Raw genomic sequence first — 7699 nt, forward strand, 5'->3', positions numbered from 1 at the left:
TATCTACGTTCTAGGGTTTTTATGGAGACTAAATGAAACAATAGTTGTAATGCAATTAGTACCATAACAACTATATATGAAGCCTTCAATATCTATTAACCGTTACAGATTATAATACATGTTCTTGTGTATGAAAACCTCAGAAAAAAAGTGTAAAGATGTACCAAGACAAGTTGGTACTAACTTCTGAGAGATAAAAATGGATTCTAAACAAATTCATGTAATTGAACCTTATGAACACTATGTAGTCACTAAAATTCATTTTCAAAGAATAAATAACATGGGAAATAGTAATGATATGCTAAGTTAAAAAAAAAGCAGGACACAAAACAACAGATTCTATGAAAAATGTGTGCATAGAAAAGAGTATTGGAACAAAATTTCTGAAGGTGCACAGTGGTACCTCTCTGGGTGCATTACAGATGGTATTACACATGCCCTGATTTCTATCATCCATGGTCATTCTCCTTCTGATATACTCCTGTTCACTCATGTTCTTTTAAAATTATTGAGTTTTGGAGCCCCTAATTGAACATAATATTACATGTGCATTTTAATACAACAGGACGACCATATACTGTGATCTGATCACTCTTTAGAAAACCAAAGATGCAATTATTATTGAGCATTTATTGAGCACCTACTCTGTGCCATTCACTGAGGACAGAATTTTCCTTAAGGAATCTACAGTCCGGTAGAGGACAGAGAAAAAGTATGATGAATATTCTTAAAGAGTATACAAGATACTATAGAGGCACAGTTGAGCACAGTCAACTCTTTTTCTTAGATTAGGGGTACATCAGCTGAATTTTGACACATGAGTAAGAATGGCTTTGATTTCACACCCGTTAAGTGTGATGCATGTGAAATATTCTTATGGAACTGTCCAGTAATCAGTGGGATACATGAGAGTAGAGAGCAAGAAAGAGTTCTGGGATGGAGATGAGAATTTGAGCACCACCAACACATAGGTGATAGTTAAAGCCATGAGAATGCATGAAGTGGGTAAAAGTGGTCATGAAGAAAAAAGCAGGAATATGATCCAGAAACAGCAAAAAAGACAATACCCTCAAAAACATTAGTTAAGGGATGTAGAAAGCAAGAGGGGTCCATGAATAAAGGCTGAAGAGAAATGACTAGAGATGCAAAATAAAGAACAAAACAGCTGAAGAGGAAGCTTTGGATGGAGTTTTTATTTTTTTTTAATATGAAATTTATTGTCAAATTGGTTTCCATACAACACCCAGTGCTCATCCCAACAGGTGCCCTCCTCAATACACATCACCCACCCTCTCTTCCCTCCCACCCTCCATCAACCCTCAGTTTATTCTCAGTTTTTAAGAGTCTCCTATGGTTTCCTCCCTCCCTCCCTCTCTAACTTTTTTTCCCCCTTCCCCTCCCCCATGGTCTTCTGTTAAGTTTCTCAGGATCCACATAAGAGTGAAAACATATGGTTTAAAGAAGGAAAGGGGTCAATGGCACTAGATGTCTCCAGTAAGCTAAGACAAAAAATTAATTCATTGGATACAGAGGCAAGGTTCTTTTGGGTGACATTTTTCTCAGCAGTTTCAGTGTATATCTCTGTGAGTACGTGTGCATGTATTGTTGTGGGGGTGAGAAGGTAGAGGCTGAGGGCACTAAATTTAAAAACGAATGAGGATAAACATTCAATTCATAGAAAGAAAATACTGATGGAAAACATGCTATGTATAGAAACTGACCTCTCTAATGGCCAACAGGCACATGAAAAGATGCTCAACGTCGCTCCTCATCAGGGAAATACAAATCAAAACCACACTCAGATATCACCTCATGCCAGTCAGAGTGGCCAAAATGAACAAATCAGGAGACTATAGATGCTGGAGAGGATGGGGAGAAACGGGAACCCTCTTGCACTGTTGGCGGGAATGCACACTGGTGCAGACACTCTGGAAAACAGTGTGGAGGTTCCTCAGAAAATTAAAAATAGACCTACCCTATGACCCAGCAGTAGCACTGCTAGGAATTTATCCAAGGGATACAGGAGTACTGATGCATAGGGGCACTTCTACCCCAATGTTTATAGCAGCACTCTCAACAATAGCCAAAGTATGGAAAGAGCCTAAATGTCCATCAACTGATGAATGGATAAAGAAATTGTGGTTTATATACACAATGGAGTACTACGTGGCAAGGAGAAAGAATGAAATATGGCCCTTTGTAGCAACATGGATGGAACTGGAGAGTGTGATGCTAAGTGAAATAAGCCATACAGAGAAAGACAGATACCATATGTTTTCACTCTTATGTGGATCCTGAGAAACTTAACAGAAACCCATGGGGGAGGGGAAGGAAAAAAAAAAAAAAGGAGGTTAGAGTGGGAGAGAGCCAAAGCATAAGACTCTTTTTTTTTTTTAACGTTTATTTATTTTTGAGACAGAGAGAGATAGAGCATGAACAGGGAAGGGGCAGAGAGAGAGGGAGACACAGAATCTGAAACAGGCTCTAGGCTCTGAGCTGTCAGCACAGAGCCCGACACGGGGCTCAAACTCACAGACCGTGAGATCATGACCTGAGCTGAGGTGGGACGCTTAACCGACTGAGCCACCCAGGCGCCCCCATAAGAGACTCTTAAAAACTGAGAACAAACTGAGGGTTGATGGAGGGTGGGAGGGAGGGGAGGGTCGGTGATGGGTAATGAGGAGGGCACCTTTTGGGAGCACTGGGTGTTGTATGGAAACCAATTTGACAATAAATTTCATATATTGAAGAAAAAAAAAAGAAACTGACCTCTCTAACATATTAATAATGCAAGTTAAAATCAGATAGCAGGTTTGCTGACCACGTGAACAAAATATTCTACAAAATAACCTCCTATGCTGGCCAGGGTGCAGTGAGACAGCACGTACTACTGGCAAGAATATGACATAATTCCCCATTTTTCCCTTTATGTTCCTGCTGTAACTGATCTCCCCTTCCTTTGCGGCCTCACTGTATACTACCTACAACATTTCATATTTCTCATATTCTTCATGTGTAATTCTCCCTCTATCTGGCTTACAAGGTTTTTGAGGATAGACACCCAGTTTGACTAATCCCTGTTCTCACAGTGTCTAGTTTCCATCACGGTGCGTGACTCATGGTAAGAACCTAAGAGATGATCGGCAAACAAATTGATAAGAACCCAAGTTCCTGTTTGATACATGTTATTTTAGCTAAAATTGGTAAAATTCACCCTAATTGTGAATGACATAATTCAAAGAAAGAAGCCAGAAGTGGTTTCCTTTATGAAATTCCGATAGTGTCTGTGTAGTCAGATATAGAGGTAGGGACATATACTATGCATATTGTGCATATCTTCAAACATTTATGCTGTCCTGACCTTCCTTCCATGTTGTTATTTTAATTCTCTCAAGGTAAGTATTTGCCTTTATTTAAGTCTCCATTTATCCCCTCATAATCCTTTGAATATAAATTTTAAAAGCTATCCAGAGCCGCCTAGTCAATCTAAGACAGTCAGAGCCACTAATATTCAGCTAAGCATATGACTAAAGTTGTGTCTAACAAGTTTATTGAAATCTATGAAAATGGAAAAAGTATAAATCCAGTTGGTATTTGAAGTGGGAAAGTAAAATATGAGTAGGCTTTAAAGTGTATTTTTAATGTGCCTCATATTTCCTAAACTGTAATTTTAATGAATCATCAGAAATTATTGTGTCTGTATGTACTATTCAGGGAATCTCAGGGAAAGTACAGTCATCACTGGGCCCACAGGAAAACAGGTACAAGATTTTATGATACCTCTTCTGTGAGAGCCAAAGTACCCCCACTGTCAGCATTTTCTGGTGTTACTCTTTTAGGATGGATCAACATCACCTGGAGAGTGAACCAAGCCAGCGTTTCAAAGAACTTCTCAACTTTCTTTAAATATGCTAACACTGCACTATCATTCCTTTGCTTGCTCATGAAATACCAAAATGAAGACAATTTCTCTAATTATGTATTACTATCCTTTATATGCGAAATCAGTGATACTCAACCAGAGGCAATTTTGCCCCCCAGGGGACACTGGCAAGGTCTGAAGACATTTTTGGTTGTCACAATTTAGGGTGAAAAGGAGGGTTGCCACTAGCATCTAGTTGATAGGGGCCCGGGATGCTGCTAAACATTCCATAATACACAGGATAGGCCCCCACAATAAAGAATTATCTAATCCAAACCACCAATAATGTTACGGTTAAAAGCATTCTAATGCTACGGTTAAAAGCATCCACCCTCTGCTAAATGGTAGAATGTGTAAAACTTTCAGAGAAAGTTGAGGCACAATGAAGCTACCACCCCTTTGATGAGATTTTCTTGGATTAACCCACAATGACATCTTCACAGATTGGATTTTCCATAATTTAGGTTTCATTTGATGGTGTCCTATCTCAAAGAATTTTTGAGGAATCATGTTCCTATTCACTACTGATACTTTCTTCTTCTTCTTCTTCTTCTTCTTCTTCTTCTTCTTCTTCTTGTAATTTGACAAATTTGTTCTGTGACAAAACTGTTAGGGAGCTTTATAAATCAAAAGACTCACTACTTAAGTTACTTTCTCTTTCTAAATTAGCTCTTTTTTAAAACTTTTCCAGGATATCTATTGTAATACTGCTTTCATAGATAATAATTTCTGAAGTGGGAAAGAATAACTAATTATCCCATTGTTTTTCCAGCTAAACTCTTTGGGTAATATTTCTAGTAACCCATATTTCCAACATCCATTGTTTGGCCATTTTACTTAGAATAAAAACAAAGAGGCTATGATTTTTGGCCTTGGATCAATCATGTAATTCTCCTTCTATTTAAAGTTTGAAGATTTGGCTTGTTATTTCTAATTCCAGGAATTCACACCCCCATGAGCCAGGAGTGGTAGGAATAGGAGATGGGGGGGCGGGGAGGAACAATTTTGAATTAAAGACAACTGTTGAACAGAATTCATTAGCAATAGTCTTATGAAACAAGTGATTTCCTTGGAAAAGAAAGGAATTTTAATAGGTCACTGCCATATTGTCATTTTTTTTCCTGATTCTTGAGGGTCCTTTAGTATGTTTGTCACGTACAAACATTGAAACAGTGAGCACATGTGGAAGAGTTTGCCAAGGATATAAATTGTTATACAAAGTGATATGAAGGCTTGCAAAAGAATTATTTTCATTATTTTTTCATTAAAAAAAAAGCTAGATAGATAGCCAGGTTACTTGGTGGTACATTTTAAGAAAGGAATGGTCATGACAGAAAGATCTGAATTTTGAATTTTTGCCTAAGAAAAAGGGGGATGATTATGTGGTAAAGAAGTCACTAGCAGAAGCCAGCTAGATCTTAGTTTTAATACTGAACTCAAAGTGCTCTTTCTGTTACTTCCATAGAGCTTTCCTTCTGAAGCAACACAAACCCAATCCAATCTGTCTTCAACAGAAAATTCCTTCAGACACTTAAAGATAGCTGCCCTGTTCTTCCCAAATATTCTCTTTGAACACGTTTTGACACATAAAATATCTATCCTAACACAGGGAAAATTCAGATAGCCAACACTGTATGATGCTAACACCTGAGTATAACCCAAGTGTGAGCAGTCTGTCTTTTAAGATCTAAATATAATTTGCCTGGACCTGACTCCAATTCCTATATTTTGAATCGTGTCTCCTCTAGCTGTCTTCAGGGATTTCTAAATACAGAGAAGTTGAAGACTCTTTCTCTTGGTTATCTCTGGCTCAGAGCTTATGTTTTCAGTAAATATTCAGTTTTACTTAACTATCACCTGTGGATGTTCTCTTTCTCTTCTGTCTTCAGCACTAACTCAAACATGAAACAGATCTTTGTCCTACATTTTCCCAAAACCAATCACATAAGGCATTTTTGGTTGTATCAAACTTTATTGTAGTTTGGGGGGCAACAGAGGATGCTTACAGTACAGGAATGCAAATGACTGAAAATTATATAGTAGGCATCTCTGTAAAATTATAGAGTACACATTATTGTTTTTAAAAGTCCCTTAGCCATTCTGTTAGGTCCTCTGCCCTTTTAAACACACTTCCATAGATTTCCTCCATTCTTTTAGCTCCAGCATTGACATGTTATACAGTCTTAGCTTGAATTCCAGCTTGTCTCATTACCTCCTGTAGGACAGGGTCTGGTTTCAGCACATTTGCATTATCAGTGGTACCACTGTCACACTGGTCAACCTGGTTCAAAACCACCTTAGTGTATCCAGGTGTTCCCTTCTTTGCCATCAAGCACTGTCCACTCATACTTTAAATTATGACTTATTAATGTAACCCCATCCCTCACTTGCGAAGGTCAGATCCCTTTCACCACATACATGGATTTGCTTTCAGTCTTTGTTTGATGGAAGCTCTCATACCACCTCCAGGTTCAGTTTCTGAAGACAGGACGTTCATAATTCTACCTCTGCTCCAAATCTCTGACCAGACCTTGCTGGGTTAAGTTCCACCTTTGTTAGGGCAGTACCATATCATGTTGCTTCTCTACAAAGTCAACTAAACTCAGTACCAAACCACTATTTTCTTATTAGGCCTCCTCCAAGAAAATACATATTTCTGCTTCCATACCTTTGTTCATAATCCTCCCCCCCCCCCCCCCCCGACCGCATGTTTGTTTGCCAGGACTACCACAACAAAGTCACACAAAATGGGTGGTTTAAACAACAAAATGTATTTTCTTGCATTTCTAGAGGCTAGCATCTCCGATTCTTATAAGGACATCAGTCATATTGAATTAGGGCCCACCAAATGACTGATTTTAACCTTATCTCTTTAAAGTCCCTCTCTTCAAGCATAGTCACATTGTGAGGTACTGGGGGTTAGGACTTTAATGAATTTGGAGGGATACAATTCAGTCCATAACACCTGTCCGTCTAAGTTTTCTTCCTCCTCCCCCTCTCCAAATCACAATCAATATTTAAAGTTACATTCAAATTCTATTTCCAGTCCTACCACCTAATCATTACAATTAAGTCCCTCTCTTCCTCTAAGCTCTGACTTTATTCACTTTGGCACTTGTATGGTTTTACCTTCCTGGGTGTATATCTATCTCCAGAAAGTTCAAACTCTTTTAAACTAAGTTGTTGGTGTTTACTGAATATGGATTTAAAACTCAACAAGATTGGGGCATCTGCCTAGCTCAATTGGTAGAACATGCAACTCTTAATCTCAGGGTTGTGAGTTCAAGGTCCACATTGGGTACAAAGCCTACTTTAAGCAACAACAACAACAACAACAACTCAACAAGATTGACTTTCTTCAATCTGAATTGTCTGTTTTTCAAAAGAACTTTTCAGAGTCTTATTTACTATGATATTGCTTTCATAGATGTGGATACATTTCTAGGTAGGAAAGAGTCACTACTCTGTTACCAACTAAAAAGCAATGATTCAAATTTTTGAGAAGAAAAATTTCCCCTTCGTATAAGCATATATGACACCTCTCCCCTAATTCTTAAAAGAATCTTAAACTCTCTGTCTTTAATATTTTCCCCCTGTCTTAAATAGCTCCTTTAAACATATTTCTTCCCAGCATCCCTGTGACCAAATACCACAAAATACAGGGTAAGCATCTCACTCAAATTCTTTCTTATGCATTGGACTCTGACACTTGAAAGTCTTTTAACTTGAAAAATTCAGCATTTACTTCATGAATATAATGCAAACTAACATTTACAT

Source organism: Panthera onca, chromosome F1, assembly GCF_046562875.1.
Source record: "Panthera onca isolate mPanOnc1 chromosome F1, mPanOnc1 haplotype 2, whole genome shotgun sequence".
In the NCBI taxonomy this organism is placed as follows: Eukaryota; Metazoa; Chordata; class Mammalia; order Carnivora; family Felidae; genus Panthera; species Panthera onca.